The sequence below is a fragment of the Natator depressus genome, chromosome 1, assembly GCF_965152275.1.
Source record: "Natator depressus isolate rNatDep1 chromosome 1, rNatDep2.hap1, whole genome shotgun sequence".
NCBI lineage: Eukaryota > Metazoa > Chordata > Testudines > Cheloniidae > Natator > Natator depressus.
Window position 1 is genome coordinate 282,032,656 of NC_134234.1, and position 25,658 is coordinate 282,058,313.

Sequence of the window (25,658 nt, forward strand, 5' to 3'; positions counted from 1 at the left end):
TGAGGACTGCCATGAATCTCTGAGGCAAGCAAATCCACCAGAAAGTGCAGAATACACCAAGGTAGAGGAGGAACTTTATCACACTATATATATATATATATATATATATATATATGTATATATATATATAATACACACACACACACACACACAAACCCAACCATTCTGCGCATTGCTCTCACAGTTAGTGAGAACTAGAGAAGAGAAGAGTTGTCTTAATGCTGGTGTTGGGTTAGTCATCAACTAATTAAAGGGCTAAAGCTGCTATTTGCTCATGAGATTTTATGTTGTTAGTAAATGTAGTTTGCTTATTAATTTTGTTTTACTGAATATGAACAACACCTGAGATTTGTATAGAGTGCTAGGTCTCTGGTGTGTGAAACGGGTGTTCTGGAACCATTGTTCTCATCATGCAGGTGGCAATGTCATGAACCTGTGGTGATGGCTCTGGCCAACTTTTTCTTGTCAGTGCTTCCTATTTTCATGAGGCTGTAGTCTTAAGATTCTGAGTTTTGTGCCAGATTCTCTCACACATTTTTCCTTCCTGTTCTTTCTAGGACTCGCCTCAGGCAGCATAGAGCTCAGAATATGTTAGGAAACATAACAGTTAAAAGCGATGCTTCCCATCTTTTTTAGACTCAAACAAGTTAATTTCTCCTATTTCCTAACCAGTGAGAACACAGAACTAGAGAACAGAACAAATCAACTTTCAAGGAAAATAAACAAAAAATAGTGTTTCCTGGGTGCTTCTCGGGTGGAGGTGGAGGTGTGGGGAGGGCAAATGAAATTTCCCAGTGGTTTCAAAATTAGTATATTTTAAGTTACCGGTAAGTCATGACTTTTGGCATGTTTCTCTTCTCCTTGTTCTTTATTCTTTAGTCTCCCAGACATGTCCTATTAGGAATACAATAATTTATTTGATCAGAAAGGTAGTTTTTTACACCCTCTTTTGCACTCACTTTCCACAGGTATAAGTGACTATGGCCCTGATCCATAAAAAGTACTTAGGCACATACTTAACTTTAAGCATCAGGAAGTTTAAATCAAAAGAGGAGGTTCATTGTATTGTGTGGTGTATAAATATAAAATAAAATGCCAACCCTGCTGTGACGCTGGCAGCCAACTAAAGCCACAGGGCAATTTACTTGTGGGGAATGTCAAAGAAATGTTAAAAGGCCATCATGTGTTCAAGCCAATTCATTTGTTAGTATAGATCAAAAGAAAATGTTGAAGATATTGTATTCATTTATCTGTAACTTGTTAATTTATATTATGTATATCCTGATATTTAGTTAGCCTTAGATCAAAAGGGATGTTAGTCTTAGGATGAGAATTTACTTAATGTGTAAAACTGCATGAAAACTAATGAAGAATTGTTTCTGGCTATCACATTGTTCATGAAAACTAATGAAAGGTTGTCTGGATGGCTGTAATTAAATGCATTATGTGTGTGTCTGTAATTACATTTCCCATCAAACAAGATTGAAGCCTTAGAACTGTAAATGAAGAAGCATGCTAACTTCATAGCATGGGTCATTGTGTTCAACAATGGGAAATCTACAGACCTACACTGTGATGGGAACACTGGCCAGACTGCTTTCTGGGGAAAACAGCTGGGAGTGATGCTGTGTCTCTGGACTGACGGATTCTGATCGGGGGGGGGACACATGAATTCTGAACAAGTGGACAGAGATCTCCAAATTTATTTTGGGTAACCCTGAAAGACTTATGGAAATATAGGAGATCACTACATCTCTGCTATGGACTTATAGACTTTCACTCACCTGTTAATGTATTTTGCCTGCTTTAACCTCTCAACAACTCTTTCTTTTTTTTAGCTAATAAACCTTTCGTTAGTTTACTAGAGAAATTGGCTCCCAGCATTGTCTTTGGTGTGAGATCCAGAGTATCCATTGACCTGAGGTAAGTGACCGGCCCCTTGGAGTTTGGAGTAACCTAATGTGAGGTGATTTTTTGGTTTTAATAACCTTTCGTCAGGTATGCTGGAACAATTTGTACAGTGAGGGTGCTGAGAGCCATTGAACCAAACTGCAAACCCTGTATATGATGGAAACCACTTCAAGCCAGGGGGTGCGACAACACCCCTTACTCCAGCACCTATGTCTTTCATCACAAAGTCCAGTTTGTCTGGGTGGTAAAGAGGGGCTGCAGAGCCTAAGGGGACTGTCTGTGGCTCCCTGGCAAGACTAATAAGTAATCCAAGAGTGCACGTTTGTTACTGGCTTGGTGAAATCTAATTATAGAATATACCACCAGTGCAGAGTGTCTGCCCTGTTTTCTGACAGTCTGACCTGAGATTGGCACTCTCAGTTGTAAGCCATACCAGACAGTGTGACACCTGCACCTAATATCTTAAAATAAAAATAAATGTAATATAGAGGTTCTCATGAAATGTTACATGAAATTAATTCATATTGTCTGGGATAGGAACACTCATATATTTAAAACTAGCTAAAAGACTATAAATAGCAAGTGTATAGTGATGTATTGTGGTGGGGTAAGTGTCTCGTGAGGATTGATGTAAGGTTTGATTTTATTTAACATCTTCATTAATGCTCTGGGAGAGTGAGTAAATAGTATTCTGGCAGAGCCTTTGAAACACTATAGTTAAGCTTGAAGCCTATTTTGCACTTAAAGTGGAAATTTGATCTTTTGCTTTCAGTATGAAAAACAGTGTCTCTGTTCTAAATTCTCTGCACATTATCTCAGAGTAAAGCATGAATTTTCTAAGGAGTTTCAAGAAGTTCTAATCAGTTAAAAGTTGGCCAAAAAAAAAAAGTTCACATTCTGATTCTTGTGATTTTGGGATTTTTTTGGCCCCCATTAGCTTAAAAAACTACAGGCTGGCCAGAATTAATCTGATTTTTCAGAATGGGGAGAAGTCTGGGAGAAGTCTATTATGTTTGTGGTGATGGGGAGCTTGAGTGGGAGGGATGCTGGAAGCCTACAGGGCAGAGTTAAGATTGTGAAGTGGAGTCTGTGGTGTATGCTGGCGGTCTCTGGATGAAGGAAATTTGCAAATGATACTTAATTGGGATCTGTTGTGAACATTAACTAGGAAAATAAATGTAATCTACTTGGATTTGATAGAGGAACTCATGAAACTTTACATAGAGTTAATTGAAATTAGCTGGGATAGGAACACTCACACATTTAAAGACTAGAAGAAACAACAAAAGGGACTGAAAAAATAGAAATGCACAGGAAATAACAAAAAAGGTTCAGTTTATAAAAATACAAGTTAATATATTTAATGTGTGGGAGTGGGTGTGTACAAATAACCCCAAACCATGACATACTCAATGGGAGAGAGGAGCCTAGGGAGCAGATATACTGAACATGAACCATGATAGGATCCTTAGGGCTTGTCTACATTACCCTCTGGATTGATAGGCAGTGATCGATCCAGCAGGGGTTGATTTATCGCCTCTAGTCTATACGCGATAAATCAACCACTGAGCACTCTCGTGTCGACTCCGGTACGCCACCAGGGCGAGAGAAGCAGGCGGAGTCGACGGGAGAGCATCAGCCATCGACTTACCGCAGTGAAGACACCACAGTAAGTAAATCGAAGTACGTTGACTTCAGCTATGTTATTCACATAGCTGAAGTTGCATAACTTAGACTGATCCCCCCCACAGGTGTAGACCAGGCCTTAGGCTATGTCTACAGCAACTAGACACTCACAGCTGGCCCATGCCAGCCGACTTGGGCTCCCGGGGGTTGGGCTGCAGGGCCATTTCATTGCTGTGTAGACTTCCAAGCATGGGCTGGCGTCCGAACTCTGGGACCTTCCCACCTTACAGGGTCCTAGAGCCCGGGCTGGGGAGCCTGAACCTGGAAGTCTACACAGCGATGAAACATCCCCACAGCCTGACCCTGAGTCAGCTGGCATGGGCCAGCTGCAGGTGTCTAGTTGCTGTGTAGACATAGCGTTAGAGCACAAGAAGCTAGACATGCATTTGCAATGCAGTATGGAAATAATAAAAGCCAGTGAAATTTTTGACTGCATACACAAAGGAGCATTACATCACAGAGTAGTGAGATGATCATTCCAATCAGGTTCTAATGGGAATACCCCTGGAATATTTGTTCAGTTTGGGGTACTACATTATATCATAGGTATTGACAACCTGGAGGGAATTCAGAGAAGAGTAACAAATTCCACAACTGGAGGAATCAATTTGTGAAGAAATATTAAAAGAGCTACATATGTGTCACTTGGCTATAAGATGACAAAGCATGGACAGGTCCACAATTTGCAAATATTTGAAAGATGTAACTGTCAGGGATGGAGAGGAAAGTGCTAGGCACTCTACAGACATGGCGCAAAAAGGTAATCCCTGCCCCAAAGAGCTCACTGTCCAGGTTATGACAAGATGCCGTAGGTGAATGGGACAACCAGCAGGTGGCGGGGGCGGGGGAGGGGAGAGGAGATGGATAGTGGACAAAGTAACGGTAAAGGGCCCAATTCAATCCCATTAGTCAATAGAAAAACTTCCATTGACTGCAATGGGAGCTGTATCAAGCCCAACATGCACAAGCTATCATGTGGTATGCAAAAGTCTCAGCTGATCACTTGCCTCGCCATTGTAGTTAGCATAACACATGGGGATAAAACTAAAATCAATTAGCTTAAAAAAGGAAAAAATGGTTTGAGGAGTAGGAAACATTTCCTGCCAATGGGATTCATTAGGCTGTGGAACAGTCTTCCAAGGGAAGAGTAGAAACTTTGTGACTTAAGATCTTTAAAATAAGATGAGACAAAAGACTAGAAAATATACTGTAGGACAGTGGTGCCCAATCTTATTTCACAGGAAGGCCATATAAATCTAAGAATAAGCTTGTCCGGCCAAACAGATTCTACATATTTTAATAAGATATAAAGTCACTTCTATTGATTTATATTTTAAGTTCAGCTTGTTAGATTTAGATAGGTTGTTTCTATGTACAGTATTGTCTCTTTAAAAAAAATAAAGAAATCAGTGCATAAAACGTGTCAGAATTATAGCAAACAAGAAAAAGTCGGCCGTTAGTATATTGTGTTGAAGCAGGCCGTGGGCCTTATGAAATGCTCTGGTTGGCCGTATATGGTCCGCGGGCTGTAGGTTGGGCACCCATGCTGTAGGGAATAATGCTGTCCTGGCGGAGGGATGGATTGAAGCCCTAATAGTGTAGGTCTTTTCCATTGATAACTTCTGTCATGCTATATAGCTTTGATGAACCTGTTGTGAATTTCCTTACTTTGACTGTAAGAACCCCAGTGCTGTTTTTCTTCTGAGACCAGTGTCATGGTTGTAATCTCTGCCGATGTTATCAGAACGTGTAAAGTACGTTTTAAATTCACCTTCCTGGACCAGAGATATTATTCTCATCTTGGCTTCCTTCGTTAGTTCAGATGGGGAAATATAACTGAGTTTTGGAGACCCTTTTCATGAGATCCAGCTGTGTTCTGTACACAAAGCCCCCTTCAAAGATAGCATTTGGGGCCAAGTGCTTCATTTTGTAATCAGGCACAACTCCCATTGACGTCAATGGGAATTTTGCTTTCGTAAAGCATTGGGACTCAGGATTTGGCCCAGAGGTCTTCATATGTCGGATCCTCCTAAAACAGTGCCAATATTCTGAAGATCAGTAAGTGACCAGCAGAACTCTGGAGTTGCGAAGTGATCAACATGTCCTTGTCATGGTGCAAAAGGAAAAGGTGGGAGACTTAACTCACTAGTTCTTTCCTGTATTACAGCGGCGCACACTCCAGAGGTAGGTATCTCCACAGAGTGGACATTTTGAATCTCATTTTTTAGAAATGGACTGTAAATCAGACATCTGGTAACAGCTTGTAAACAATAGAAATGCTCATAAAAGCATGATATTCAAGTGTATCCACAACGTGAAAAACTTCCTCCAACTCAAGCCTAGAGAAAGTAAATGGTATCCATTTTCACATAACATTTTTTTAGCCAAAATCTTTTAAATATTTAACTTTACAACTTTCATTTAAAAAGGGCATAAAGATGAAAAATGTGTTTTGCAATGAATCTGCCACTGATATGAGTGTTCAATTAAATGGACTGTGCAAGAAAGAAGGAAAGATTTGCTACTGGGATGTTGCCAGTGATATCCTTTGACACTTCTATAGTCTCATGTGTTCCTGATCAAGCAGCAGAGAGCTCTGGAAAATCCCAAAACTATAAGCCTGAAACCAGAGCAGTCTGCACACACTTGATACGCAGTCACAAGAGGTTGATTTGACTGGCACTATATTATGGTATTATATTAATGCACCCTAAAATAAACCACTTCTGTCCTTTTGCTGAAATAGAACTTCACTAGCTGTATTTATACACTGGCTGGTTGAGTGTTTTTGCTATAGGTAATGGAATCAAACTGGACATTCATAGGGGCAGCCATTTAGAATTCATTCTTACCACTAAGATTCATAGACTTCAAGGTCAGAAGGGACCACAGTGATCATCCTGACCTCCTGCACCTTGCAGGCCACAGAACCTCACCCACTTCTGAAATAGACCCCTAACCTCTGGCTGAGTTAAAGATTTCAAGTGACAGAGAGGTCACCATTTACACTAGTTTAAACCTGCAAGTGAGCCATGCCCCACGCTGCAGAGGAAGGCAATTCCCCCCATACCCCAGGGTCTCTGCCAATGTGACCCAGGGGAAAATTCCTTGTCCACATACTTAGTTAGACCCTGAGCATGTGAGCAAGACCCACCAGGCAGATACCTGGGAAAGAATTCTCTGTAGTAACTCAGAGTTCTCCCCATCTAGTCTCCTGTCTCCAGCAGTTGCGGATTTTTGCTACTGGTAGTCATCAATGGGCCACATGCCATAGTAGGCAGTCCCATCAGACCATCCCCTCCACAAACTTTTCAAGCTCAGTCTTGAAGCTATTTAGGTTTTTTTGCCCCCCACTGCTCCCCTTGGAGGGCTGTTCCAGAACTTCACTCCTCTGATCAGGGCCGGCTCCAGCTTTTTTGCCACCCCAAATGGCAAAGGAAAAAAAATCAAGCCTGGTTGAGCTGCCGCCGAAGTGCCGCTGAAGAGGACGAGAGAGACTGCACGCCTGCTGCCGAATTGCCGCCAAAGACCCGGACGTGTAGCCCTGATGACGGACGGAGTGCTGCCCCTTTCTATTGGCCGCCCCAGGCACCTGCTTTCTTCGCTGGTGCCTGGAGCCAGCCCTGCCTCTGATGGTTAGAAATCTTGGGCTAAGTTCGAGCTGAAACTTGTTGATTGCCAGTTTATGGCCACTTGTTCTTGTGTCCATATTGACACTTAACTTAAATAACTCCTCTTCCTCCCTGGTATTTATCCTCTGCTGTATTTATAGAGAACAATTATATCTCCACAGCCTTCTTTTGGTTAGGCTAAACAAGCCATGCTCTTTGAGTCTCCACTCATAAGGTGGGTTTTCCATTCCTCAGATCATCCTAGTAGCCCATCTCTGCACCTGTTCCAGTTTGAATTCACATGGTATTCCATTTCATTTTTTTAAAGCTTCTCTTTTGGGTACATTCAATATTCAGATTTCTGTGAAATCTAAATACAAAGTTTGGTAATTTACCATTGACTTAAAGACTCCAGAGAAATATGTTGCTGGTTGTCCAGTTTCTAATTGCCATGTGTTTTGTCCATATCACAAAAGCTTTTTTACTCTTGACACTACTTAGCATTGTTGCTTTCAGTTTAAGGGCTGAATTCACTGGGTGATATAGAGCAGCTGTAGAGATGAGAGTACCAGCTCTGTCATTTGGGCCCCTTTACCTGATGCCTTTCCTCTGTTGGGAAGGAGCTATGTAGCGGTATTGTGGGCCAGAGGGTGTGGGATCAAGTCTGGAAGGATATCCACTCCTCATTGCTCTGCTCTGCTCCGCCAACAAAGTTATGGAGTGTTCAGCAGATAAATGAATACTGACACTCTCTGCATTATCTTAGAGTTTGTCTACAGGATGCAGGAATGCAACCAGTGGGGTGCGAAGTCTAATGCACACCTATGTGCTGTGCACTAACTGGCCCAAGTAGACTCTGTTGGTGTGCACTAAAATTTCCTTAGTGCTCTTAACTGTTTGAAATAGTATTATGTTAACACACACTGTGGAATTTTAGTGCACACCAGTAGAGTCTACACAAACTAGTCAGGGTGCACCACGTTGGTGTGCTTTAGAAGTGAAACCCCACTGGTGAGCATTACTGCACCATGTAGAGAAACCCTTTGTCACTTTCCTCCTCCATGGTGTGGAAGCCCATGAGAAGGGTTCAGGGAGTCGCCCAGGGATGTCCCCTTGCAAACACAGTGCCTACAGCAGCTAAGGAGCCTGAGGCCTGGTCTACACTATGAGTTTATGTCAGATTTAGCAGCATTAAATCCGAATTAACCCTGCACCCATCCACACAACAAAGCCATTTTTTCAACGTAAAGGCTCTTAAAACCGATTACTCCTCCCCAACGAGGGGATTAGTGCTGAAATCGACATCGCTGTTTCAAATTAGGATTAGTGTGGACGCAATTCGAAGGTATTGGCCTCCAGGAGCTATCCCACAGTGCACCATTGTGACCGCTTTGGACAACACTCTGAACTCAGATGCACTGGCCAGATGTACAGGAAAAGCTCCAGGAACTTTTGAATCTCGTCTCCTGTTTGGCCAGGCGAGCTCATCAACACAGGTGACCATGCAGAGCTCATCAGCACAGGTGACCATGCAGTCGCACAATTGAAAAAGAGCTCCAGCATGGACCGAACGGGAGGTACTGGATCTGGTCACTGTATGGGGAGAGGAATCCTTGCTACCAGAACTACGTTCCAAAAGACGAAATGCCAAAACATTTCAAAAAATCTCAGAGGCCATGAGGGACAGAGGCTACATCAGGGACGCAACACAGTGCTGCGTGAAACTTAAGGAGCTCAGACAAGCATACCACAAAACCAAAGAATCAAACGCACGCTCCGGGACAGAGCCCCAGACATGCCGCTTCTACGCTGAGCTGCATGCAATTCTAGGGGGGGCCGCCACCACTACCCCACCCCTGTCCGTGGACTCGGAGGATGGATTACTCTCCACCATGGCTGAGGATTTTGCAGATGGGGAAGATGAGGAGGAGGACGAGCTTGGGGAGAGCACACAGCACACCGTTTTCCCCGACAGCCAGGATCTTTTTATCAGCCTGACTGAAATACCCTCCCAACCCAATGAAGCCGGAGAAGGGACCTCTGGTGAGTGTACCTTTTAAAATACAATACATGTTATAAAAGCAAGTGTTTTTTAATGATTAAGTAGCCCTGAGGACTTGGCATGCATTCATGGCCAGTACTGCTACTGGAAAAGTCTGTTAACATGTCTGGGGATGGAGCGGAAATCTTCCAGGGATATCTCCATGAAGCTCTCCTGGGGGTACTCTAAAAGCCTTTGCAGAAGGTTTCTGGGGAGAGCAGCCTTATTCCGTCCTCCATAGTAGGACACTTTACCACACCATGATAGTAGCAAGTAATCTGGTATCATTGCATGACAGTGTATGGTCCTGGTATTTGCTGGCATTCAAGCAACATCCGCTCTTTATCTCTCTGTGTTATCCTCAGGAGAGTGATATCGTTCATGGTAACTGGTTGAAATAGGGGAATTTGATTAAGGGGACATTCAGAGGTGCCCGTTCCTACTGGGATGTTTGCCTGTGGCTGAAAAGAAATCCTCCCCGCAGTTAGCCACGTAGTGGGAGGGGGTCCATTGGCGCTGAGCTGTTCGCATTTGGCTAGCAGGGATCTTCCCTGATACCAGCCATGAGGTGGGGGGAGGGAAAAGCGATCATCCTAGAGAATTGGATGGGGGGAGGGGGTTAGTTTGGTTTCTGCTGATGCACGTTAACAGGAAAACTGCAGCAGTAAATGGCCAACTCAACGGGCTTTGCTTGATATGGGAAAGGAGGGGGCTGCTGTTATGAAGGTTGCAGAAGCCGAAAGACTATGGCTTACCATTGTTGCCTGCAAGCCGAATTCTGTTGCCCGGCTCTGCGTGTGTAATCTCTAACACCAAAGCCGCAGGCACTCAATATAAGATGCAAAATGCGACCTTGTACCAAAATCTCATGTGCTATGTAATGTGAATAGTCTTGTTCATCGTGAAAGAGTATAGCCATTGTTCTGTAAAATGTATCTTTTTAAATACTTCACTCCCTTTTTTTCCTCCAGCAGCTGCAAATGTTTCAAGCCTCCCTCCTCCATCCCAGAGGCTATCTCAGATAAGGCGGCGAAAAAAACACATGCAAGATGACATGTTCTCTGAGCTCATGCAGTCGTCCAGCATTGACAGAGCTCAGCAGAATAGCAGAGTACAGGAAAGCGGCCGATGAACGTGAGGAGAGGTGGCGGCAGGAAGATCAGAGGAGACATGAGGAAACGCTGGGGATACTGCGGGATCAAATGGACATGCTCCGGCGTCTGGTGGAGGTTCATGAACGGCAGCAGGATCACAGACTGCCGCTGCAGCCCCTGCTTAACCGCCCTCCCTCCTCCCCAAGTTCCATAGCCTCCGCACCCAGATGCCCAAGAATGCGGGGTGGGAGGCTCCAGGCACCCAACCAGTCCACCCCAGTGGACAGCCCAAGCAACAGAAGGCTGGCATTCAACAAGTTTTGAAGTGGCCTTTTCCTTCCCTCCTAGCCTCCTCCCACACCCCCGCAGGCTACCTTGTGAGTTATCTCCCTATTTTTATAACCAATTAATAAAGAATACATGTTTTTTAAATGATAGTGACTTTATTTCCTATGCAAGCAAGCTGTGATCGAAGGTGGGAGGGCAGGTGGCTTACAGGGAATTAGAGTCAACCAAGGGGGCGGGTTTTCATCAAGGAGAAACAAACAGAAGTGTCACACAGTACCCTGGCCAGTCATGAAACTGGTTTTCAAAGCTTCTCTGATACGCACCGCTTCCTGCTGTGCTCTTCTAACCGCCCTGGTGTCTGGCTGTGCGTATTCAGCGACCAGGCAATTTGCATCAACCTCCCACCCTGCCATAAATGTCTCCTGTATGTATGCTGTCCCACCACTCTGTGCTTGTTTCCTGGCATTCCATGGCATGAGCTTGTCCCATTAACACCATGATCTCCAAATTGCGGGGGAATGCGGTTTTAGAGAAAAGTGTGTTCAGGGCCTCATCACTGCGCTGCCGTCATCTCCTCGCCTGGTCTTTCAGGTGCTGGTTCTGCATACACTGCACAATAACGCGCGAGGTGTTTACAATGGTCATAACTGCTGGGGTGAGCTGAACGGGCTCCATGCTTGCTGTACCATGGCGTCTGCTCCTGCTCGGGAAATCCAGGGAAAAGGGCGTGAAACGATTGTTTGCCGTTGCTCTGGCGGAGGGAGGAGCGACTGACAACATGGCTTACAGGGTTGGCTTACAGGGAATTAAAATCAACAAAGGGGGTGGCTTTGCGAGAAACAAAATGGCCCCCTCAAGGACAGAACTCAAAACCTCAAGGATAGAACTCAAAACTGGGTTTAGCAGGCTGTTGATTTCATGGAGGGAGGGAGGAGAAAATGAATACAAAACAAATCTGGTCTATTTCTTGTTTTGATCCACTTCATCTATCTTTATACATCTTGCTGGCAGCAGACTGTGCAGTACGACCACTAGCCATCGTCATCACCTGGGTGCTCGGCAGAAGACGGTGCAGTAGGACTGCTGGCTATCGTCTTCTGCTGGCTGCAGATTAAAAGACAGTGCACTGCCGGTAGAAATGAATCACCATGAGACGAAACTTAAAAGGGAAATGACCTGGCTGAGTCACTCCCATGTTTGCCCAAGCACCCCTGACCTCATGGAGGTCGGTTAAAAGAGCACCCTGGACTACGTCGACGACGGCTACCAGTCATACTGCACTGTCTGCTGCCAAAAGGCAATAAACTGTTGCTGTGTAGCAATGCAGTACCGCGTCTGCCAGCACCCAGGAGACATACGGTGATGGTTAGCTGAGCGGGCTCCATGCTTGCCGTGGTATGGCGTCTGCACAGGTAACTCAAGAAAAAAGGTGCAAAACGATTGTCTGCCCTTGCTTTCATAGAGGGAGGGAGGGAAGGGGAGCCTGACGATATGTACCCAGAACCACCCGCGACAATGTTTTAGCCCCATCAGGCACTGGGATTTCTATCCAGAATTCAAATGGGCGGCAGAGACTGCAGGAACTGTGGGATAGCCACCCACGGTGCAACGCTCCGGAAGTTGACGGTTGCCTCGGTACTGTGGACACACTCCACCAACTACATGCACTTAGAGCATTTGTGTGGGGACACACACAATCGACTGTATAAAAACGCTTTCTACAAAACCGACTTCTATAAATTCGACCTAATTTCGTAGTGTAGACAAGGCCTAAGAGAAAGAGGGAGCTAGTATGGAGTTGACCTGTCTGCAGATAGCTCATGCCACCCCTGAAAACTTGAGCCTGAGGGATCCACTGGGTTGGGAAAATTAACCCCTCACTGATACTTCTCATTGGGACAAATCACACCCTTACCCTCACTGAAGAAGGAAGAGAAAACTCCATGAATAGGAACTTATGAAGTGTTAACCCCCTATTCATGGGATGAGCCCATGTAAGGTAAAACAGAACTTTCCGCAAAGAGGCAGTGAAAGAAAAGGGGCACAGAGACCAAGCCCTCTTGTTTGTCTTAGAGGTGGCCCCTTTGGGTAAGTTTTGAAATACAGCATGAGGATATTTGCACCACTGCCCCCCAGGCTGTACCTTCTATAAAAATGATGGCTTTGCTGGAAATCTGGCACCCTCGACAAGCATTACATTCACTGTGGCCAGGGAGTATGTGAGCTACTAGAAGAAGGATTTGTGACAAGTTAATACAAATTAACACAGAGAACATGCCAATCTTCAGGACAAAGAAATCAAGGAAAAATTAGCTGTGTACTATGTATCTGAGCCATCTGCATTTCTGGTATACCCAGTGTGCTGCTAGGTAGGCACCAACTACACAAGTAAGAATCATACTTATTTTTTGTGTGCAAAGGGTCCTACTCTCCACCACTTCAAGATTCATTTGCTGTTACTTCATGGAGTGATTATTAATTTTCTTTTCAGTGAGGCAAGAAGTGTCATTTTTAAAATGAAGGACGGTTTGTACAAAGAGATGGGGCTGGCACTGCATCCCCAATGAATATGGCTGTCTCAATGGGTGGTGGATGGAGGGGTGGACTCTAAAATAGCTAAGCCGTAACCCAAATAGGTGTTAAAGATTAGGACTGGCCTTAAGTTGGTCTGGAATTGGGTGGGAGTGAGTGGCACTCACATATTTCAGTGTGAAATGCTCTCATTGGTCTTTCTGGCTTAAATGGTAACCTTCTGAGTATTGTTCCATGCTTGAAATGAGGAAAGTGACATATCAATATCCCTATATATAGGTTAACTGAGGATAGAGAAAGATCTGCTAAGCACAGTTTAGTACACCATTTAGCAAATAAACCTGGTTCCTTAAAAATGTGAAGAAATATATCTCTAATTTTTAAGGTAAAATCTCCCTACTTTCCTTCCATAACTCTGATCTCTTATCTAAACATGAATAATTTACTGCAGCTTCCACAAAATGACCTTAATTGAAATGGAGCTGGGACTAATTCCAGTGGAAAACTTGCCTTCTGCTAGCCAATGACTTCAATACAATGAGTCATCTTAATTGCATCAGAAGTATCCATAAAATTTTCTGTTTTATTGATCTGTTGCAAAAATGAGGGGATTTTATGGGTTAAATTCTCTTTGTTTCCTTTCTTGTTAGAATGTGTATATGTTTTTCAGTATGGAATTTTCAAAATCCCTGGGTAGGACAATGCATTTAACATTGATATTCAGAACAAAGCATGGAGACTGACAATCACATAGTTCCAAAATAGTGCATCACAATACACAGAAATGACATTAAGATCAGAAAGGAAAACTATTTGTATTTTGCATGTCATTATATAAAACACTCATAGAACCTATAACTTACAAATCCCTGTTCAGGTTGAGTGATGTTAATAAAAAAAGAAAGAAAAGAAAAAAGAGAGAAATTAAAAAGAAGGTCTATTAAACAACTATCCATATATGAGACTATTATTTTTTAAATTATTGCTGATTTCTCATCCATTATCTCACAAATTTCATTAGAGAACACAAATACATAATCGTGTCATATAATTTATGTAATGTCATGGTTCTAGTTCCCCCTATTGTGAAATGTATAAAAAATTATTTGGGATCGTGGTTGCAGCACTTTTTTTGGCAAAGATTTAATTGTAGAATAGTTTCTTCAACAATTGACTTACCAGTACAGTGAAAACATGGAGAAGCAGGAGGAAGAATTCTCCACTTTTCTCATGATGGAGCATTACCACAAATCATGAAAACGGAATTGCATATACAGCAATCCTGCTCAATACAAAACTCAATAATTAAAAAGTTGTATTTGCATTTTAATAAGTATATTTTCTACATCCGCTGTGGTTTGTTTTTATGTGGATTTGTCTTGACATTTTCCAATTTTGTTAAAGAACGTTGTTGGATAAATAATTTAAAACTTTGCAAATACTGGGATTTAAGAAGTAAGGCTCCAGATCTCCAGGAGAACCCCCAGGGGTACTCCACTCTGCTTGAGAGTCTCTCTGCCAGAGCAGGGCCAAAGTGTAACCTGAAATCATGCTCAGAGAAGAATAGTCTTTTTAGGGAATCACTCTGATGGTTTTGGTTTTGGGGACAAATAATTGATGGTGGAAATTCACCCATGTGCAGTAAGCTTGCGCAATGCTTGCCTATCACTTAAGCCCCACTTTAGCCCTATTTGACTTAATTGATGCATGGGTCTTATTCAGACCCTCTGCACAGGGGTCAGTTTCCTCTTAAAAATGGAGCCACTGTACAGAGTTTTGTTTACTTTTCAGTAGAGTTATTGAGAAAACTGCCACTGAATAACCAGACCTGAAGGGTGGAAATCCCCATATACTATAGCAACAGTCTGAGACTCAAAGACTCTGGGCTAGATCTAAAGCCCATTGAAGTTAACTGGAGCCTTTCAGTGAACTTCAGTGGACTTTGGATCAGACTCCGAGAGAAGTGAGGTGCAATGCAGATACATACTTGTGCTTTTTAAATTGGCTTGAATTCAATAAGAACAGACTTGAACTCTCACCCAGAAACTGAACTGAAACAAACTTTTTTCTGAGGACTGGAAAAGTTTTGATTAATTGTATAATTTTCACATTCCCCATCATTTCCATTTTCAACCAGGAGCAAAAGTGTACAAGAGACTATTCTTGTGGTATTTTTACTGGCCCCACTGTAACCAAGAGGTATGAGAGGTAATATCTTCAAGGAAGTTTGATCTTGCAAGGTTTCCAACTGATTTCCAGAGCCAAGAGAGGCAGATAGGTTCAGAAAAACTTTGGATAAAGCAACAGAGTTTCTGGACTGCAATGCTAATTCTTTACTAAAAATAAGTAATTGCAAAAAATAACCTCAAAATACAACAGAAAGTACATTCTGAAAATAATTTGGCTACACACAAACTTCAGCCTCATTAGGAAGTAAGAATGAGATGGCACAGAAAATAATTAACTTGTCAGAATAGCAATATGTTTCAAAAAAGCCCAACGGGAGCACAAGATGTTGCACCATACACTCAGATAAATCAGAAAGCTGTGAATTGTTTTAAAGATTTATTGATTTAATTGTCACATCTAACACAATGTGTCTGTGCTAAAACAATCCTGTAAAAAGACTAAGCACAATGTATTTATGTGGCTCCTGGATAGAAAAGCAGGTTCTTTGAAACTGGTTACTTATATACGCATCCATCTGCTATGCAAAGCTTCTATAAAGTTTCTAGAAAGAGTGGCAGCATTGACAGAGAATGTAAAAAGTGATTCTACAGGAATATTATAGAAATCCCAATAAAGTTATTTTTGATCTCAGATTATATGAATGTTTCCCTCTGTTTTTACTATTTTTCTCTCTATAAAAATGCTATTATTGAAATCTGCTTAAGCAGCAAAGTAGCATGCTGACCAGGAAAATGATGTGAGATTTATTGTGGAAAAATCTTTGAAATGTTCAGGCTTATGCATGGCAGCATTTAAAAAACAACAACCCTGCAAACCATGTATAAATAGAGAGAGAGGGAAAGAATATAAAGAAAAATATTTGATGAGACTATATAAGTATTTGCTAGTGTTTGGATAGAGTAAATCAGTTAAGCAAATGTTAAGCACTTGCTACATCACAGCCTGTGTCTATGCAGCATCTAGCACGCTATGCAAATAGACACAAAGAAGTGGAAAAGAAAGAATGAATTTATTGTTATGCCACTTGTCCCTCCTTCAGCATCTGTGCAAGTGTGGGTTACACAATGGTGGCGGTCACATACTTTTGATGTCCCAACATTTGATTGAACTCAGTGAATGTGGTGAAGCACCTGGCACGTTGAGCAGAATTGGAGGACTCTTTGCCCAGCACCCAAGTTATGCTAGTCATCATGCATAGTATTCCATAGATCTTAACATGTTTTGTAATGGAAAGTGCCTCCATTTTACAGACAGAGAAGCTCAGAGGTGAAGTGACTTGCCCAAGGTCACCTTATGACAAAATCAGAAGAGAATCCAGGTCTCTTGGCTCCTAGTCCTGTGCCAGGCTGTTCACTGGCAAATTAACCCCAAAACAGGGCCTTGAATTTAGTTCTGCCTGATTTTTATTGGTCCTGTCGGAATCGTGGCTAACATCATCTAAACCAGTTTAATCCACATCTCCCTCAGAGCAGGAAGAAACAGAAATTTTAACAATCTATGAAAATTTTATGAGTGACTGAGCTTTCGTCAGCGGTGTTTGATCAGGATTCTTAAAAACATCAAAAGAACACGAATCAAAACATAACACCATTCCACTTCAGTGGCTTGGAGTTAATAAAGTTAAAAACATCTCCCATACTCTCCTGTAGTTAAAATGGGACTCCTGCCAAGAATACACACCAGTGACAGAGACACAGTCATGTATGAACAATGGCTGAAAAGATCATAATTTCATGGAGCCAAATAGCTCAGATAGCAGCTGTTAAAACTGGGAGGTCATTGCAGCCCATGACTACAACAGGCCTCCCCATATTCTGCAAATGTATAACAATGAGAGTGGCCATTAATAACCATTAGCTATCTCAAAGCCCTATGCAATTTAGTACTGCAACCTATACCAAGGCATACCAGGCCGACATTGATTCCTAAGACTTAAGTAGGCATGCGGTAATATTAATAACTCAGCATCTGGGAGGAATACCTTTTCTCAGAAAAAACAGTCAGTCCGGTTCTCGGGTCTCTGACCAGACCATTAGGTCAAAGATGGAATGCGAGCATGACTCATGAGCCATGGTAGTGGCAAAGTTCATACACAAAAGGGGCATGAATTGATCCCTTTTCATATCTTATAATTGGACCAAGTGAGATGGGGCCTACCAGATGACAAACCATTTGGATCCATGGCATCTGCCAACTGCTTGCTTGTGTGCCCAATGAATTATACCATGGCCATCGACACTGCTATTGTTTGGAGACAACAGAAAGGCATTCAGTGTTCTACAGAAGAAAACGAGAGGAGAAAGTAGATACCTGAACCGAAGGTAGAGAACACTGGAAAAGACAGGAGAAATCGCAAGCTAATCTGTCCAGAATTTGGTGAGGACAGCAACTCTAATTCAGGCTGTTCCCTGAGACTCAATCTCAGTTAGCTGTAGCTATGTATGATTGGTGCCTAAAGATAGATACCTAAGTCCATATTGAGGCACTTATTAAAAATGACTTGATTTGCATGAGTGCTGAGTGCCTGCAGCCCCCACTGAAACCAATAACAGGTGTGAGTGCTCAGTACCTCTGAAAATCAGATGGTGATAATGATTAGGATAAGTAGTAGCCCCTAGGCGTCCCAGTCAAAGATCAGCATCCCAATGTGCTAGGCACTGTGCATTGTACAGGCAAATAACAAAGAAGACACTTCCTGCCCTCTGATGTAGTGGAAACTTGTTAAAATGACAGGCTATCCCTGTAAGGGTGAGGAGTTTCCTGGTGCTACCTGCAGGCAAGGAGGCTCTGTAGGGTCTGACAAACAGGGCAGAAGGTAAGTTGGGAGGACAAGGCAAGAATAAAGCAAAGATAACTTAACGGACGAACAGAAGTCCCAGCTTGCCAATTGCCAATGCAAGATGGGAGTCAATAGATAAGGCGGGGTTAAATGGTTAAGGCCCTAAAGGCAAAGACAGGCTGCTTGTGTTTGATGAGGTGGAGTCCGTGAAAGGATGCAAAGAGCAAGGTGATATGGTCATAGTGATAAGCCAGGAAGATGTTCCTAGCAGCAGTGTTTTGATTGGACTTAAAGGGAGCAATGTGGCTGGCATCAAGGCTGAGAGCAGGTTATAATAAACAAGGTACAAGATGTTGAGGACCTGAATAAGAGCGTTGGCAGGCTGGAGAGACAGAAGGGGCTGAATCTGTGAAATATTATGGAGGACAAATCCTAGATGTTTAGTCAAAGATGACCCCTGCAGATTGTTGGAGGGTGGTGATGTTGTCCACAGTGATGGAAAAATTGTGTCAGGAGAGGAGATCAAAAGCTCAGTTTTAGCCATCTTGAGTTTACGTTGCCAGTTGTACATCCATGAAGAGATAGCACAGAGACAGACTGAGATACCGAGATTGGATAGAGGGAGACACGTCTTTAGTGGAAAGATAGATTTGTAAGTCATTGCAGGAAGATGGTGTTTGAACTAATGCTTTCAGATAAGCAGACCTCAAGATAAGTGGTAGAGAGCGAAGAGCAGGGGACCAAGGCTGAGTCTTGGGGCATGCCCACTGAAAGAGGATGTGAGGAAGAGGAGGAGCTACCAAAGGAGCAATCAGAGTGATAACCAGGAGAGGAGGATGTGATGCTGGCAGACCAGGGACCAGCTCATGCCAAAGCCCAGGGCCTCACTGAACACTGACAAATGCATAGCTGGAAGCCAGTCTGTCTTACCTGTGGATTAGCGTAATTAAAATAGATATTCAGATTATAAGAATGTGTTCAGTGTTTAGGCTTTATGGAATGCTTGTAGGATGCTGCATGCATTAATGCTACTTATATCTGTATCCCAGGGGATAAACTTACACTGAGTGTTTACATTGTAAACCTTTGTAATTGTGTAACTCACCAAACAGGAAAGGAAGCATTAATTAAAGTGAAGTGCTCATCCTGCATGCAAGATGGCCCATTGAAGGCAAATGAGGCATTGTGTAGCATCAAAGGACAGAGACCTTGTTGATTGCATTCCTCACTCCCTCCAGGAAGGGCCAGCCTGTGCATGAACTCATCCCACCAGCTTGGATTCTGAGTTGAAGGGGATAAAAATCCCTGACAAGGAGAAACTGGGATCTTTATGCTGTCTGGAGTCTGAGCGGCAAAGTTTCCTAAACATAAGCTAGAGATCGCCATGCTGCTTGGCATGGGATAGCCCTAAAGGACATATAGAGCTATTTATATAGACGCTTCTATTACCTTTTTATATCTAAGACTGTAATTCTTGTGTGTGTGTGTTTCCTGTTTTAACCTTGTAAATAACTCTCATTTCTTTTCTTAGTTAAAAAATCTTTAGTTAGTTTATTACAGGATTGGCTACGGGTATTGTCTTTGATTTGAGATCTGAGTACAATCGACCTGGGGTAAGTGACTGGCCCTTTGGGACTGGGAGTAACCTGAATATTGTTGTGATTTTGTTGTAAACTGACCATCTATCACATATTCCAGCTTGCCTGGGTGGCAAGATAGACTGCAATACCCAAGGAGACTGTCTGTGACTCCATGATAAGTCTGTTACAGTGCTTTGGGAGTTCACACTTGTTACTGGGTTTCTAAAAAAGAAAAGGAGTACTTGTGGCGCCTGAGAGACAAACCAATTTATTTGAGCATAAGCTTTCGTGAGCTACAGCTCACTTCATCGGATTTCATAGCTCACGAAAGCTTATGCTCAAATAAATTGGTTTGTCTCTCAGGTGCCACAAGTACTCCTTTTCTTTTTGCGAATACAGACTAACATGGCTGCTACTCTGAAACCTGTTTCTGGGTTTGTGAAATCTAATTGTAGAACATACCACCAGTTTGGGGTTTCTGCCCTGCTTTGTGAGAGTCTGCCCTGAGCTAGGCACGCAGAGTCATGAGCCACTCCAGACAACATGTCAGAAGGCACCTCAAAAGCCAGTGGAGGACAGGATTTCAAGAAACAGTGAGTGGGCGAGGGCATCAAAAGCCACTGAAAGGTCAAAGAGGATCAGGAGAGTTGATAGGCTCTGGAATTTGGAGAGAGCAGTTTCAGTGGAGGGTAGAGGGCATAAAACAGATTGGAGATAGAATTGGAGGAAAAGAACTCAAGACAGTGATTGTAGATGGCCCTTTCAGTAAGTTTGGAGGTGAACAGGAGAAGGAATATGGGATAGTAGTTGGAGAGGCAATTGGGTTAAGAATGGGACGTTTCATGATGAGAGAGTCTAAAGCATATTTGTATTGCATGGGGAAGGCACATCAACAGAGTGTGAACCTGAGAAGAACAAGGGAGGAGTGGCTGATGAGGGAGGAAGGGAGGTCACATCAGATTTTGTCAATTTTCTTTTTGAAAAAGACAGCGAGATCCTGAATGGATGGAATTAGGGGAAATGGGGAGGGCTAAATGGGGGAATCAAATACAAATACATGCTGGGGTGGTGAGATTGGCATTCAATCATTCTTGTTTAGGTGCATAAATATGGAGTCATGGGCCTAACTTTAGGCACCCATCTTTGAACATTTTGGTCAGAATGTTTAATATACTGTTACAATGAGTTACAGTGATTGTTTTGATTAAATGCATACTGCGCTTAGACCTCCTGGTAATAGGCACCTTAGAAGTACCTAAGATAGACATGTAAAACTGCAGCAATAGTAAATAGGGCTGGCTGGAAAACAGAATTCCATGTCACAAAAAGTTTTGCTTTTCACAAATCAGCATAAAACTTTGAATCTGTCAAAAAATTCCAGACCATGAAGGCAGAGCTGGCAGACACTATGTCCACGCCCATCCTATCTAAGCCATCTGCTCACCAGCTGAGTTGGAATCCATCGATACGGGACCCTAGGCAAACCATGTCACAGAGACATCCTGTAGGCCCGCTCCCACATCCTACCCCATGCCATGATTCTGCTCTTCAGGGAGTGATGGTGGCAGGGGCTTCCTGAGAAGCAAGGACAGCAGCATGAGACCCTCTTGTGCTCCCAAGCAGTGGCAACAGGCTCTCCCCACTTCCCTTAGGAGAGCAGAAGCAAAAAGCTTATGCCTTCTATAAAGGCAGGAATGGTAGCAGGGGGAGTCTCCACAGTACTTACCCCAGCAGTCAGTATCTACTTGGATGGTTCAGCTGGGCGTGCTGCACTCTTCTCCTCCTGCCATACACACAACTATCTGCTGGTGTGGTGGTGTGGGTGGAGAGGTGCTCACTACAACACAGGTCTTGGAGTTAACACTTCATTGGGATGTATGCAGCAGTTTACCTCTCTCTGAGCCCTTGTTTCATGCTGTCTGCAGACTCAGGCAGACATCTCTGCATTGTTTACATTGGGTCATATTCTGGAGATTTTCTTTGCAACCATAAGTGCTGGGAAATTACTGGGATTTTAAAATTAAATTCTGAGATTCTGATGTGACCACATAACTCAGGGATCTGAGGCCCCTAGACATGGGCCTATAATGCCTGTGCCTTAATCCTGCTCTGCTTCCCAGAAGTCAAGGCAGTGCTCAGTCTCAGGGTTCCATCATTGCTTCTGGATACCCAGATAAGAAGAGTTGCTGAAATCCTTCGCCTGGCAAGCAGAGCTGGTTGTTGATTTTTGTCATTTTACATACCAGGGTTTCAGGGCAAGAGGCAAGTGACTGTGCTTTATTCTTTCATTCCCTTCACAATGGACTTCTGCGGTATTTTTCTACCTGAGAGTAAATGCTAAGGCAGCACAGGAACTGCTGCTGGCCCAGCATGCGGTGGCTAGCCTATTTATGGAACAGACTCCAAAATGCACAGGGTATTGGTGCTCTGCAGCCTGCAATAGCTTTCTGTTTTACTGCAGATCTAGTTCAGCCTCTCTAAAGTTTCCAAGGAAACTTATCCAGAGTACCTCTCCCACCTTGGCCTGCCACAGCAACTGCTAGAGACAGGGCACTTTAACTAGCAGGGTGAAACTCGCACAAGTAGGGCCAGAGCATTCTTGGTAGAAAGTCATAGGCTGTGTCATTCACTGCCACTGGAGGTCAGGGTGAGCCCACATTTTGCTAGGTTCAGAACATGCTGCAAGACCCATGCCCTTACACAGATTTTACTTCAGCAAAGGAGTGGCAGGAATGTCCCAGCAACATTCTCCTGAGTAACAGAAGCCAACAAACAAGGAAAGGGCGATGATTTGGACAGATACCTGTGATTCTGTCTTCCTACTAATCCTTGTAACTGGTGCCGAGATAGGACAACAATGGGTGCATTAGAAGTGCCGATGGTAGGTAATAAATGGAATGTCTTACAGCTCGTTTTGGTATAAAAGAAAAAGAAAAGCAGCAAGTATTTGTATTCTTGAAATTATTAACAGTGTTCATTACAAAGAGACCAAACTTGTTCAGCTTGTTTTACGGTAAACATTTCTGGGGGTCGGGTGGGAGGGGGGAAATCACACATACCCTTTTTGCAATCTGGTTGGATAGCTGGCTAGAGCATGTGTGAATGAATCAAAACCACACATGTACACCTAAAAGGACATCATCAAGGTGTTTCAGAGCTTTTTATTGTTCTTTAATCTGCATAATTTTAATACCCTCTTTAGAAGCTTAAAACTACTATTTATTTTCCTATTGATTTCCTTCTTCTCTTTCCACTTGCCAGATGTTTTTGTTTTGCTTTGTTTTGAATGCAGGTGAAATTAACACAGTTGTTCTTATTTAAAAACACAAACAACTTCAATTTGTACAGCATGGTCGCAAGCCAAATCTAGGGAGAAGCAGGGACAGAGATGGACGGTAAATAAAGTGGTCAAGTTTTCTTTTCCAGATTTGTAAGTTCAGGACAGCAGTGGCATCTGTGAGGCTGTTTTCTGGCATTTTGCCATTGCATTTCACTGTTCCCTTTTATGGCCACCTATGCATGAATGGGAAGACAGACATGCAGGTAGAGGGTCAGCCAATGTGAACATTTTGTATACTCATTTGTTGCCTATTCCTGGGTGAGGCATGAGAGAAATGATGATTTTTTTAAAAAATGGACCTTATTCTCATTTACACTCAGTCCCCTTTATACCACTGTGACAGAGTAAAGGAGCCTGACTGTAAATGAGAATCAGGCCCAATATTTGTAGTCCTTCTTACTGTGCTGCCCAGTGGATATTAATCTGACTTCCTGACACAGCTCATCACGAAGATCCCTCTGTGCCACATGCAATGCTGTCTTCTCAGTTGGTGAGGGGATGTGGTACATATGTGTTGAAATGAGCAGGCTCAGCATTGCAATCCAGGTGGATGGACAGGTAGGAGCTGCACAGTGGGAGAAATTAAAAACGTCTTAAAACAACAGAAGTCTTGCCTTTCTTTCATTTTCTAGACTATACCTGGGGAAGGAGAGGTGCAGAGCAGGGTCAGCCAGGAGGAAAGAAGGAGCCAGCATTGGGGCTAAGGATCAGCTAGCTGAGTTCTGAAGTTTCTGAATAGAGCATGAGAGGGAGAAGAGAGTATCTGGGGTCACTATGGGAAGTGGGAGAGCAGAAATTCAGCAATTTGTTTATTTGTATTACAGTTTTGCTCAGGAGGCTACAGATAGTGTTAGGAGATATACCTAGATACCCTTCTCATTTTTGTGATTGTCCTGAAGAGAGAGAGAGAGAGAGAATTTATACATACTCCTATTCCAGCACAATTCAGTTCTGAGGTTCAAGGATCAGATCAGGTGGCTCAGTTCATCTTCGCATGCTTAGTCCCCACACAGAAATTCCTCTTTGCAGTTCCACATGTGATTTCACCCACATTTTCAGGAAAACAAAGCGTTGTTGACTTTGATAACTTTTGTTAACATACGACTAAAACGAATGGGTTCACACCTTTCTTGGTGTTTTCATCCTTTCTTTTGGCAAACTCCACCATGTACCAGGCAGTGTCCCCAGCATGCAAACTGATTACTGTAAAAACAGAAGGAAGAGAAACTCTTTTAATGAAAAAAGATTTGGAGGACTATGGAATAATCTGCTCAAAAGTCCTAAATTTGGGATTTCACTCACATTTCTGAGAATGTAGAAGATCAATGTCCCTTGGGACGGTGAATATTAAGAGGTTAACAAAAGTGTAGCATCCAAAACTAACAATACCCCATGACTATGAAAAAACTGTAAAATAAGAAAGTGAAAGGACACATTCACAGCCAGCCTGGTAGTAGATAAAGTTTAATGTTCTAGGGCGGAGTTCAACGTAAACTCCAGAAATATTGATATCCCAGACACACAATGAGTACAGTTTAAAACAACTAGATGAAAAGATAAAATCACAGCTAGGTCAGAATTAGCTCCTTCTTCCTTTCAGCTCAGTGCATCTCAGCAACAGCTGAACACCTGTTCTGTTTTGTAATATTATTTCAGTGTTTTCTTCTGCCATCTGTTGCATCATTGCAGTACTGCGGGTCAGTTTAACAGATGAACTATTCTATTGTACACCCGTTTCTTTGCCGCTCACTGGTGCCTGGGCTCCCACCCAAAGGCAGAAGGTTTGGTTATAGTCACCCCCTGGGATGTAACAGAAAATCCAACATGTGTCTAATAGTAATTGATATATATTTAAATTACATTCTAAAACGCTCTATAAATAGCCTAGTTTGCAATCTAACTGGACACATCAAGATCAAGGAGTGGTGAGGAAAGCAACACACCACTATTTTCCATGGTAATTTTCACTCTCCGATATTTTCTTCTTTGTATTTATGTAACACCTCCCCCATCCGAGACTCTCAATGTGCATTGTCAAGAAGAGCAATTGTAGCCTCTCAACCACCCTACAAGGAGGTACACTGAAGAAGGTTACCTCCTCTGAGACACCCAAGATGGCAGACAAACAAGGAGGTGGAATCCTAATGCAGCAGTACATACTCCCCTGTGATTGGATTAGGGGGCTCCCTCCCACTAGGGCTGCATTTTCTTCTTCCCCCTGAAGAAGCTGGTGGCGTGTACACCCCCCCACCCCCCATCAAAGCTGCCTCTCTCTGGTAGGGCTATCCTTCTGGCAGGGCTGGCCTTCTGATAGCTCTGACTGCCAACATACTGAAAGCGTCTCCTTACTATTCACTGATTTTAGACAGGGCATGTCATCCCTGGCTACTGTAGAAGAGGACAAGTAAATGAATTAATTGCTAGACTTCCGTGGGTGTCCAGTGGAGTTAAAAAAGGGACACAAGGCACTCTCCCTTTTTGCACCTGAGCAAAGGGTAACTACAGTCTGTGCCCTGGCACCCTCAGACTGAAAGCTGACTGGATTCTAGTGATAGATACCTCCCCAAAGAGCTGGGGTGATGCCATAGTCAACAGGGTTAGCACTG